This window comes from Helianthus annuus, chromosome 4 (genome assembly GCF_002127325.2).
Source record: "Helianthus annuus cultivar XRQ/B chromosome 4, HanXRQr2.0-SUNRISE, whole genome shotgun sequence".
Taxonomy (NCBI): domain Eukaryota; kingdom Viridiplantae; phylum Streptophyta; class Magnoliopsida; order Asterales; family Asteraceae; genus Helianthus; species Helianthus annuus.
The window spans coordinates 11,034,942-11,048,013 of record NC_035436.2 but is presented as its reverse complement, the minus strand read 5'-3'; the positions used below and the strand labels follow the sequence as shown (position 1 = coordinate 11,048,013).

Sequence of the window (13,072 nt, the reverse complement as noted above, 5' to 3'; positions counted from 1 at the left end):
CAGGCATATCTCACTACCTTCAACACCTTATCTCGATTAGTGTCTTATCTGGTGACCCCGGAGCCGCGAAGGATCGCACGTTTCATTGGGGGTCTGGCACCTGAGATCAAGGCGAGCGTTAAGGCATCAAGGCCTACGACATTCAGATCCGTAGCTGATCTATCACTCTCCCTCACTCAAGATGTAGTCAGATTGAGAGCTATTAAGAGCTCAGAGGAAAACAAAAGGAAACGTGAGGATGACACCTCACGAAGATCTGAGAAACGACACAGAGGGAACAACGACCACCGGAAAGGGTCGGGATCTAAGAAAGGAGATCATCAATCGGGTGAGAGACCCAGATGTAAGACCTGCAAGAGACACCATTTCGGGAAATGTTGTTTGGAAGCGAAATCCCAGTCTCACGAGAAACGATGTGGAATCTGCAAGTCCACAGACCATAAGGCAATAGATTGCAAGAAGATTAAGGATGCAACTTGTTTTGGTTGCAACGAAAAAGGGCACATCCGGCCAAATTGCCCAAAGAATGCGAAGAAAGCCGATGACGGAAAGAAGACTAATGCGAGAGTCTTCAGAATGGACGCCAAGGAAGCAGTTCTAGACGACAACGTCATTACAGGTACGTTTCTTGTAAATGATGTTTTTGCTAGAGTCTTGTTTGATTCAGGAGCCGATAGTCGTTTGTAGATGATAAGTTTTGTAAATTGTTAAACCTTCCTGTTAAAACCTTTAGTGTGAAATATGAGGTGGAATTAGCCGATGGAACCATAGAAACCGCCTCGACTGTTCTAGATGGATGTGTTATATCCATTAGGAATCATTCCTTCCCGTTATCCTTGCTTCCCTTTAAGCTAGCTGGATTCGACATAGTGATAGGCATGGATTGGTTATCGCATAACCAAGCCCAGATTCTGTGCAACAGAAAGCAAGTAATATATAAGACTCCGTCTGGTGAGTCACTTACTATTCAAGGAGATACCCAGCATGGATTGCCGGAGCAAGTGTCCATGCTCAAGGCATCCAGATGCATGCAGAAGGGATGTGTCATTTATATGGCACAAGTTACCATTGATGAGCCGAAGCCGAAGATTGAGGATATCCCTGTTATCTCGGAATATCCTGATGTATTCCCAGAAGAACTACCCGGTTTGCCACCAGATAGGCAAGTGGAGTTTCGAATCGACATCATTCCAGGTGCAGCACCTATAGCAAGAGCACCATACAGATTGGCACCAACGGAGATGAAGGAGTTGAGGACGTAGTTGGATGATTTGTTAGCTAAAGGTTTCATTAGACCTAGCTCGTCTCCTTGGGGAACGCCAATCTTGTTCGTTAAAAAGAAGGATGGATCGATGCGTTTGTGCATCGATTACCGTGAGCTTAACAAGGTCACTATCAAGAATAGGTATCCGTTACCCAGGATCGACGATCTGTTCGATCAGTTGCAAGGAGCAAGCTATTTCTCCAAGATTGACCTCAGGTCAGGTTATCATCAGCTGAAGGTCAAAGACGAAGATGTGCACAAGACAGCGTTTAGGACTCGTTATGGACATTACGAGTTCCTAGTGATGCCTTTTGTACTCACTAACGCACCAGCCGCATTCATGGATCTCATGAATCGGGTCTGCAAGCCTTATTTGGATAAATTCGTCATCGTCTTTATTGATGACATCCTTATCTACTCGAAGAGCCAAACTGACCATGAGAAACACCTTCGTTGTATTCTCAAACTTTTGCATCAGGAGAAACTTTATGCCAAATTTTCGAAGTGTGAATTTTGGCTTCGAGAAGTCCAGTTCCTTGGACATGTAGTAAGCGAGCATGGTATCCAAGTAGATCCCGCTAAAGTAGAAGCCGTCATGAATTGGCAGGAGTCGAAGACGCCTACTGAGATTCGCAGTTTCCTCGGATTGGCAGGATACTATAGGCGATTTATTGAGAACTTTTCAAGAATTGCTGCGCCCCTAACTTCGTTGACTCGTAAGAAGATTAAGTTTGATTGGGGCCCTAAGCAGCAGGAATCCTTCGACATTTTGAAGAAGAAGTTGAGCAATGCGCCAGTATTGACACTGCCCGATGGAATAGAAGAATTTGTGGTGTATTGTGATGCATCACATACTAGTATGGGCTGTGTACTCATGCAGAAAGGCAAGGTCATTGCCTACGCTTCTCGACAATTAAAAGTACATGAGAAGAACTACACCACCCACGATTTGGAATTGGGTGCAGTTGTATTTGCTTTGAAGCTATGGAGACATTACTTGTATGGAACCAAGTGTATAATTTATTCGGATCACAAGAGTCTTCAGCACTTGTTCAATCAGAAGGAATTGAACATGCGTCAAAGGCGATGGATGGAAACTCTAAATGATTATGATTGTGAGATAAGATACCATCTAGGCAAGGCTAATGTAGTTGCCGACGCCTTAAGCAGAAAGGAAAGGGTTAAACCGATCAGAATCAATGCCAAGCGCATTGAAATAAGAAATAATTTGAATGAAAGTGTGTTAGCTGCACAGAAGGAAGCTGTGTTGGAAGCTAACTATCCTGAAGAAAAGTTAGGAGTAACTGAGGAGCAGTTATCCTACGACAAAGATGGAATGCTACGACTAAACGGACGAATATGGGTTCCAGTTTATGGAGGACTTCGGGATGTTATCCTCCAGGAAGCCCACAGCTCTAAATATTCCGTTTATCCTGGAGCTGATAAGATGTACCAGGATCTGAAGTCAAACTACTGGTGGATTGGTTTGAAAAAGTCAGTAGCTGAGCATGTAGCAAAATGCTTGACTTGTGCACAAGTCAAAGCTGAGCATCAGAAGCCGTCAGGTTTGCTTCAACAACCTGAAATTCCCAAGTGGAAATGGGAAATGGTGACAATGGATTTCATCACCAAGTTGCCGAAGACGAAAAAGGGAAATGATACCATATGGGTCATAGTAGATTGACTGACTAAGTCAGCTCATTTTCTACCCATCAAGGAGACGTATAGCTCCGATATGTTAGCTCAATTATACGTCGATAAGATCGTAGCGCTACACGGTATACCTATATCTATTATCTCCGATAGAGATACTAGATATACGTCGCATTTTTGGAAGAGTTTCCAACAATCGTTGAGCACTCGTTTGAATTTTAGTACGGCTTATCATCCTCAGACTGATGGTCAGAGTGAGCATACTATTCAAACTTTGGAAGACATGCTTCGTGCATGTGCGATCGACTTGGGTGGTAGTTGGGATAAGAACCTACCACTGATTGAATTCTCCTACAACAATAGCTACCATTCCAGCATAAAGGCTGCGCCTTTTGAGGACTTATACGGTAGAAAGTGTAGATCGCCCATTTGTTGGGCAGAAGTTGGAGATGTCCAGCTGTCAGGACCAGATATCGTCTTTGAGACGACAGACAAGATCGTTCAGATTCGCGATCGTTTGAAAGCTGCCAGGGATAGGCAGAAAAGTTATGCGGATCCTAAGCGCAAGGATTTTCACTTCAATGTAGGTGATAAGGTATTGCTTAAGGTATCACCTTGGAAAGGGGTGATGCGATTTGGTAAGAAAGGCAAGCTAAGCCCAAGATACATAGGACCATTCGAGATTATCGAACGTATCGGGTCAGTCGCTTATAAGTTAAACTTGCCTGAAGAACTTAGCGCTATTCATAATGTGTTCCACATCTGTAATTTGAAGAAGTGTTTCGCTGACGAATCACTGGTTATACCACATACAGATATACACATAGATGAGAGTCTGAAGTTTGTGGAAAAACCTTTGTCGATTGAGGATCGACAGGTGAAGAAGCTTCGAAGGAGGCATGTGCCTATTGTTAAGGTCAAATGGGATGCCCGTAGAGGTCCTGAATACACGTGGGAAGTGGAATCCACGATGAAGGAGAAATACCCTCATCTGTTTCAGTAAATCTCGAGGACGAGATTTCTTTTAAGGGGGTGAGGATGTAACACCTCGAAAATTTCCGTCCAATAATGTCTGGACACGTGTCATAAGGTTCCGGTATGTGAAAACATACTTTAGAGGGACTAAAATTGACAAACGGTGAAAACTATGGAACGTAAGGGTCCAAAGTGTCAATAATGGATAAATAGACTCTATGATAACCCTACATAATGTTTATAACCTTAAACGGATGGTTCATGGATCATACGACGCCGAAATTGCACAAAAGTGAGGAATTACAAACTACAGGGGCCAAAAGTGTCAACATGTTGAATTTTTACTTCTGAGTGAACTTTTGGCAGACCTGAAGCATTGTAATGCTAAAATATACTCACTAGAATATGTTGTAAAAATTTCATGAAGATTCGTTAACGTATGAGAAAGTTATGGCCAAAACCGTACTTGAGGGGTTAAAAGCGTCAACGTCGAATTTCATGGCTTTTCGGTTGAGCGCAAAGTTATCCGAGGACAATACCATGTTGGTAAATGTCCCAAGGTTCTTAAAACCAAGTTTGGGGGTTTACGGGTCAAGATAAGCATCAAAACATCGCGTGCGAAGGTCAGGGGCCATTTCTGCCAACTTTGGAAAGTTGCTGGTCTGACCAGGTCCTTGCGGACCGTATGGGGAGGACCTTATACAATGCCCAGTATCAGTTTCGTGAATTCAGTTATTTGGGTCCGAAATTTGGGTTGGAAACAGCTAATATCACCTCCAAATTGCTCCAATGGATGGTCTTGCATGCCTAGCCTACTGAGAACTTGCTACAACCACTGAATTACCTCCTTAAAGCAGATCATTCATTCATTTTTCTTGGCACTTGGTTGTAAACAAAGAACTCTCAACTTGCAAGAACACTCTCAAGGGTTTCTTGAGCATTTCTGAACGACAAGGCAGCATCCTAGTGTTAACTAAGCTTCATTAGGACCTTAGTAAGCTTCCATAACATTCTATAATTCGTTCTTGCTTAGATTAATTGCTAAAAGTCAAACCGTTGTTCTTATAATTTGACTTTTCGATTAAACGAGTTTAGCTCTGTCATTTCTCAAATTGAAACCACTAATATGTTGGTATTTATGTGGGAAACAAACCCTCAAAAGGGTATTCTCTGATTCCCACTTTATGCATGCTAATTGTCGAGTCAAAGATGTTATTAAAAAGTCAACAGAAATCGTTTTTGCGAAATATTGCATAAATGGTAATGTAGATGACATGCAATCAGTTTGATCATCATAAATAACTTATAATGAATATAAGAATGTGTTTTATCATAATCAACTCGACAATCTTTAGTATAAATACGAATCGGAACCGAAAGTCTTGTAAAACGACTTTTTCGTGGACTATCGATTCGGATCCGTGCATGCATGTTTGAGATCTGTATTGAAGCTTATTTTTGACCATTTTATTTTGGTTAAACTTTCTGGAATTTTTATATCTTGAGTCTATGATTAGCCGATTCATTTGCATGTTTCCGATGTATGCTTAAAGTTGACTATTTTGCCCTTTTTGATATAAAACGTGATTTTTGGAAAAGTGAAAGAGTAGAAATCTTTATTTCTAATATATAGACCTGCACCGAAAATTTGAGACCAGTTGGTGGTCCAGATTTTGAGTTATGGCCAATAGCGTAAAACTATGTCTTTATGTCTAATAAACGGCGCATTTCGCGTATAACCTATTTCAGGCCACGTTTTGGTATAAAACTTTTTACGCACTGATGTTATATAATTTTTTGGGATTTTTGATGATTTTTATTTAATTTTTGGCTGATCGTTTCTTAGATCGCTAAGTTATTTCGGTTAATGCCGGTTTTGACCGTTTAAGCCATAAAATGAGTTTTATACAATCTTTTGACTCCAAACCTTTTCCTACTGAGTTTATATGTTAAATAAATTATTTTGAGCATTCTGGAAATATAAAAATCTCAGCTTTCTTTTAAAAACCCGGAAGCGGCTCTAAATCGCATTTTTAGCGTTTTTAACGCATAGTAAGCGTTATACTCATTTTAAACATATAAGACTTATACCTACTGATGTATTTAGTATATTTTCATATAATAACAGTAAGTATAAATATTTGAACTCAGATTTCCAGTTTTGGCATTTTTAGCCCTTGTGAAGTTACTAAAATACCCCTACGGTGCATAGTTTGATTTTAAATGATAAGTTTGGTATATGGGTCATACCCTACTGTTATGATATGTTAAATGAAGTATATTTACTTTATAAACCAGACCCGAAACTCAGATTTCTAATTTGACTCTTTTATAATCTTTTAAATGACCAAAATGCCCTTCTAAGGCATAAATTGAGTTTAAAATCATTCGGGGCATAATAGAACATAACTTACTGATATTATAGCATATTTAAAGCATATTATCTCAGGGAACTTGCATTTGACTCTTTTGGCTACCCGTAACGCCCTTTTTGCGTTCGGTTCGTTTATGTAACTAGTTTGCATAAATTGACCGAAACGGGTCAAACGTTATCATTTTTATCTCAAAATCCAGAATGTATTTAGTATACCCATATTATACAAGTATTCAAACTTGTCGGGTCTAAATCACATTCTATCCTGTCTTTCGCTTAATCGTGCGCTTGTACCGTATCGTCCTTAAACTAACCGGTCAAAGCTTAGGCTTAAATAAAAGACCCGTTAGGAATCTAATAGGTTATTATAAACCTTTGTTCCAGATTAGGAGGCCCAGTAAAAGCTACCTACACTTACCGTTTGTGATTCGTACTTGCTCAGGTAAATACATTTTGACTTATTTTCCCTATACTGGCTTGGGGTACGGTATATAGAATACCGCTTGATCGAGCGCACAAATCCTGCGCCTTGGGTGTACAGTCTTGAATAGTTTGTGCGACTCGTTTAAACAGTCTTGTTCTTACTTTAGGCTTTGGGGGGTTATTGACCATGTCCCGGATATCCTTGGCATTATCTTACGAGATGGCCACGACCAGAGCACGGGGTGTAGGCATACACCCGGCGTGTATAACTCTTTAATGTGGTGTGTCATTTAATCTTTAGCCCGGACAGCAGATCCCGGGCCACCAAATGTACGAGTAACATGTAATTCGTTCACAAGTTTATATTGCATAATTATCCCAAGTTAATAAAAATATTTATGCCTTGTGCATTTAAATCAATTTTCAATCATCTTCAAAATGAGTCAGTTGATTTGTATTTACCAGTGTAAACTGACGTATTTTTCCCAAAAGGCTAAGTGCAGGTACTAAACGAACTAGGCTGGCTGTTTCCTAAGAGCATCCACTATAGTCTCGCAAGCTCGGACGACAAATAAACTGTTGAACAATTTTATCTTATTTTTATTTGATCCGCCTGTGGATCCGTTTCAACTACTGTAATATTTATTATTGCAATTTATTTAAAGTTGAAATGTATCTATTTCTGCTTCCGCTGTGCATTATTATGTTGTGTTGTTTGTCTATGACGACGCCAACCACGTCACGTACCCCACACCGGGCCCACCGGTGACACGTGGAAAACGGGGTGTGACATATGTGCGAGTTATCATTCTGAATAATACTCTAGGGTTGTGAAAATTGTTTAAATAAGTTATTAAATGTTGGTTGTTTAAAGATTTCAATTGTTTATTTTGGGGTATTGGAATTTATTTTTGGGATCCAGGTTTGGGCCGATGTCTCCGGGGTCAAGTTTCTTAACCCGGGTTAAGTGTTTCAGGTCTGGATCGTTCATCTCAAGATGGAAGATTTGGAGAAGCTGTGTGCGTCTGGATCGTGCATCTCAAGCCTGGGGAAGCAGTGATTTCTGAAAGGAAAGTGACTGTTGAGATTGCTAAAGTGCTGGATCCGAATTTGGCTTGCCAACCTTAGAGAAGCTCAGTTGAAGAAGCTTCGGCGCTTGCCTCTAAAGTACAATGAAGAAGATCGTGTTCTAGCGGACCAGTTCATCAAGGTGGTTCAGTTCTGTGTGAAGAACAAGGTCTGGGCAGGAAGCCGCTTCTCGAAGAGAGTATGAAGATCTCAAGAGCAATGAATACCATGCACTGATCAAGGGGGAGTTTGTTAATGCACTTTAGGTGATAAGTGCATGTCTCCCAATTTGTTAGGGTCTTTATTTTACATTTGAAAATTAGTCCCAAATTTATCCTAGGGACATTTTGTCCAAGTTTTAGGATGGAACTTTTGTCTGAGTTTTGTATAGGGACAAAATTTAGAGTTTCTTTATGTAGTTGTTTTGTCCGGGCTTTCTAGTTAGTCTTGAAAGTCCGGGCTTTGCCTTGTATTTATACCTTTATGTGGAATAGACAAGCAAACGATTCTGTGTGAATTTCTGTGCACCTAACCCTAATCATTGTCTTTTGTCTGGCGGCTGCTTTGTGTGAGTGACGTCATTCATCTTCATCAAGAATACTCAGTGTATTCTTGATTTCTCTCTCAAATCCTTGCATTCTAGTATTTCATCTGCAGTGGTTGATCATCAGGTGGATTCCGCACACCTGTTGGTTGCTTTAGCTGAGTGAGATCTTGGATTAGGAGGCCTTACAGATGGTTGTTATTTGTCAGAAATAATAACTTAGAAAAATTGCATGCTTTGCCACTAAGTCCATGTCGGACTCCCTGACTGTCTTGTCGAGCCCACATCCCGTGATCTAAGATGACATGGAAGAACATACTAGGGTGACTTAAAAGAACAAGCTAGCTGGCTTGTTTGTTGAGTAGGACTTCAAGCCAATTTACTCGTGAGAACTAACATCAGACTGATCCATATATCCAAAAAACTTACGTTAAACGTATATGAACTTTTTTTTTAATATGAAACGATAATATTACATCAATCGTCCTATTTCACAACAAGAAAAAACACCTGTGGAAATCAATTTTTTTTTAACTTTTAGGGACGACTTATCGTCCCTATAGGTGTTTTTAACATATAGGAACGACATATGGTATCCACACACTACTAGAAATCTTCATTTTTACTAAAAATGTTTCCCACAAATTTTCTACAACTAAAATTTTACTACAACTTTCCTACAATTTTTGCGACAAAAAAGAGAAACAAAAAAAAACCCTAAAACTTTTCCGCAATTTTGTCGAAAAATGGTAGAAAAGGCTTTAAAAAAATTATTGTCAGAATTTTGTGGAAAATTTTGCGATGGTTGTTATTTGTCGGAAAGTTGTAGCAAATTTTTTGGTAGTTTTGTCGCAATCATACTTTCCGACAAGGATTTTTAACACGGATCAGTTTTATTCAAATTTGTAGCTAAGGCCAATTTTCCACAGATTTGCTACAAATATGCTTGTCGTAAATCTGGTTGTTTTCTAGTAGTGACATTTTTTGTTCCTATAGGCCTCTCCCTACAGGTTATTAAGGTGGTCCCTACTGGTGTTGTCCCCATATATCAACTTTTAGAGACCAAAAGTCGTTCCTATAGAGTTAAAAAAAACTGGTTTAAACTCTTAGATACCAAAAGTCGTCTCTATAGAGTTAAAAATAAAAAAAATGGTTTAAACTTTTAGAGGCCAAAAGTCGTCCCTATAAAGTTAATATAAAAAATTTGGTTTAAACTTTTAGAGACCAAAAGTCGTCCCTATAGAGTTAAAATAAAAAAAAAATTGGTTTAAACTTTTAGAGACCAAAAGTCGTCCCTATAAAGTTAAAATAAAAACAAAATTGGTTTAAATATATAGGGATGATATGTGTTCCCACCAAGTTCAAAATCATTTTTTTCTACACAGACAATATGCCGTCCCTACAAATTATTATTTTTAATGCCGTTTTTTACAATAACCTGCTTTTTTAAACTGAATTTAAACATAAAATTTCAAAACTACATATTATACTAAAGATTCAAAATACAAAGTATTCGTCATAGTTATCAAGTCCAAGCTTCAAAATAAACATTAGTTATCGAGTACAAACTTCAAATTAAAAGTTTAATGAAAATATCTAAGTATAATCATCATCTTCGTCAACTTGACGCATTTTTCGTTTCAATTCATTAAGTCGGCATTGAAATTGTGCTTCCATTTGTTGCATTTGAAACACATGTTGTTGTTGTTGTTGTAGTAGTAGTAGTAGTTCCATTATTGCTTGGTTTGAGAATGGTTGCACTTGCACTTGTTGTTGTCGCGTTTCTTGTATTTCTTGTCGCATTTGTTGCATTTCTTCCAATTGTTGTTGTTAACATGGCGGGGGGTATGAGCTCGATATTTCGTGGGTGACATTTTTAACAACACGACCAACACCGCGTGCGTGCCCATTCCTATGACCCAAGGCACTTTTGAGTACCTCGAGTTCATCAACTGGTGAACTATCATCCACATCACTCTACGCTCTAGCTAACTCGTCTTGAATTTTACCCTACATTAAAAGATACATTAGATTTTTTTACTAAAATTCGGCAACATAACTGTATTAAAATCGATAAAACTAACCTGTTCCATCATTAATAATAAAGAATAACAACTCATTTAGTAGAGAAGTTAAGGGGCATCGGTGATTCTCGAGTTTATTTAACCAACATATGATGTTTTGGATTAAGGGAGGCATGAATCCTATGGCAGAATTAACACCAGGGTTGTTCTATTATATGTATCATATTACATAAATGGAGCATATTATATACTGCATATACACATACACAATATATATTGCATACACACTGTTTATACTACATATTAGACCTGGCAAACGGGTCGGGTTGGGTCGGGTCATGGGTCAAAATGGGTTCCAATTAAAGTGCTACAACTAGTGATTTTATCATGATGAATGCAACAAAATGAAACTCTTATAATCAAATTTCATTCACATGTATTTAATGTCACCTAACCAGAAAAAATGTTTAGAACTTATTTAAATACCGTTTGATCAAATTCTTTTGCACATGTAAATGGTTTCACATGAATCCAAACCCAACTATGAAGATTATAAGTATACCTGAAAGAAAATTTTCGGCGGAGAAGAGGGCTACATAGAGTTGCAGAGGTTTTATTTGTAGAATTCATGTTAAAGCTCAGAAACACGTCATAACTATTGCTATTAGTCCCCGTAGATCAAACTAGGAAGATGGGAAAGATTAATGAATGTAGAAATATGAAAAGCCATGAAGTTTCTAGGTTGTGGATTCCAATTTAAAGAAGTAGTGAGCATGGACTTGAACTAAAAAATGAACATATGAAAATGATAATAATGATTTTTTTTTTGGACTTTTGATGCTGGATCATATAAATGAATGATGGTGCTACTTAATCGAGTTTGAGTGATTTTCACTACTTCAATATATAGAGTTCGAGTTAGTGGCAGGGAAAAGGTGAGAGATGGCTAATCTTAGAAGTAAAAAAAAAGATGGCTAATCTTAGAAGTAGAAGATGTTACTGCTATTGAATGCTTGTGGGAGATGAGTTAAAGTGGGGCTGGTGGCATCAAATGAAGAAGTTGCACTACTGATCAATCAATGAAGTAATGCTTGGGTACGTGAGAATTTATGAGGGACGGATCTAGGGTTTTTGGGGGTCTTGGAAACCCTTTCAATTCGAAAAAAATTAATGGAAACCTATATATGAGTTGGAAAAATTTAGTTAGAATCTACAAAAAAATACTCCGGATATTTAAAAAATTTCTGGATCCATTGTTGCTGATCAATTTATTTAGAGACAAACACATGCAAGAAAGCACGGTCTTCAGCAGGTTACCATATGTAAGCTATCATTATAACGTACAAGTGTAACCATATATAATAAGAGGTAACAAACTTGATAATTAGTGCCTTATAATATATTGTCATTGTTTTTTGCTTTTTTTTAGTTTTGTATGTAAAATACACGTATAATTCTATAGTTTACTTTTACATTAAAATAATATTTCTTTTTTCGTATTCCTGTTTTATAGAACGATGTTGTCATTGAAACTACAAGTCTAAAATTTTACTAAAACCGTCATTGGTGTTATTATGGAGGGAAAATGATCGATAATCATTAGAGATACTCTTTTACTCCCTATTAGTTCGATGAATTTTTACTAAAACCGTCATTGGTGTTATGACTCAAATTGCTACATTTTTCTGAATCCTCTTGTCCAATTTTGTTTTGTAATTATCCCCCCGTTTAACGTTATAAGCATACATGCTTTTGTGTTATTGTAACACATACTTTTATAAATAAAATTTTTGTGTTATTGTAACACATCTATACATATAACTAGTAGGTAACTCGCGCGTTGTGGTGGGATCATGATTTTTGTAAGGGGTATATGCCTTCGGTGATAATCAAGTCAAGGTTTTTCATATTTTTTTTACCCAAACGAGACCCGTTTGACCCAAAAGAAATTTGTTTTTATTCATTTTTGCTTATTAATACTCAAAAATTACAAATCTACAAACCTAAGGCATCAACAAAAAAGTTATCTCTCTTTGCATATTCTAAGACAACAAAAAGATTAGATGGTTTTATGGTCTTATGGATTAGATGGTTTTATGGTCTTATGGATTAAGTATTATGTAACAGAATATGCAAGGCGAAACCAATATACAAAAGTTTTAACGATCTATGTTTGCTTTCTGTTGCACAAATCAACAAATTTATTAAACTAATTAGTTAGTAAACATTGAAAAAATATCAAAATAGCAACAGAATTACCAGCAAAATGTTGCATAGTTCACTCCTAAAACACAATGTCTATTTCCTAAACATTAACATAAATAGGATATTAGAGCATAAAACCTAATCAAGTAAGATGTAATGTCACCTACTTTAATAGATTAGTGAATCAAATTTAAGCAGCAAGTTATACATAAAAATCTTATCATTCTTTTGCATGGTTAAACAGGTCGTGATGGGGTTGACTCGAATGATGTCAGTGTGGGTTAGAAACTTAGGATTGAAATCTTTTACATGAATAATAATATGGGTTGGGTTCGGGTTGCACATTTCAACCGCCAATCCGCAACTCATCAACCTTGTAATCCGCTAGGTGAGTTTCATGGCCCCTATTTTATTGTTTTTTTAATACCTTGGGGGGGGGGGGCATGAATTTATTTAAAGTATGATCGCATGAGTATAGTCTAGTTGATCGTTTATGTGTTTCATGAGTTCTCGATGATCTCAAGACTACTGGGAAAAGTCCT

General features: G+C 37.7%; 1 long non-coding RNA gene across 1 annotated transcript; it reads right to left on the bottom strand.

The window, feature by feature from the left end:
- Positions 1-10,022: 10,022 nt before the first annotated feature.
- On the bottom strand, positions 10,023-11,385 carry LOC110935711. The gene is made up of 2 exons (XR_002589349.2): positions 10,888-11,385; positions 10,023-10,311 (listed from the first exon to the last, which is right to left on the bottom strand). It is a non-coding gene; the product is annotated as an uncharacterized LOC110935711 (long non-coding RNA).
- Positions 11,386-13,072: the final 1,687 nt, after the last annotated feature.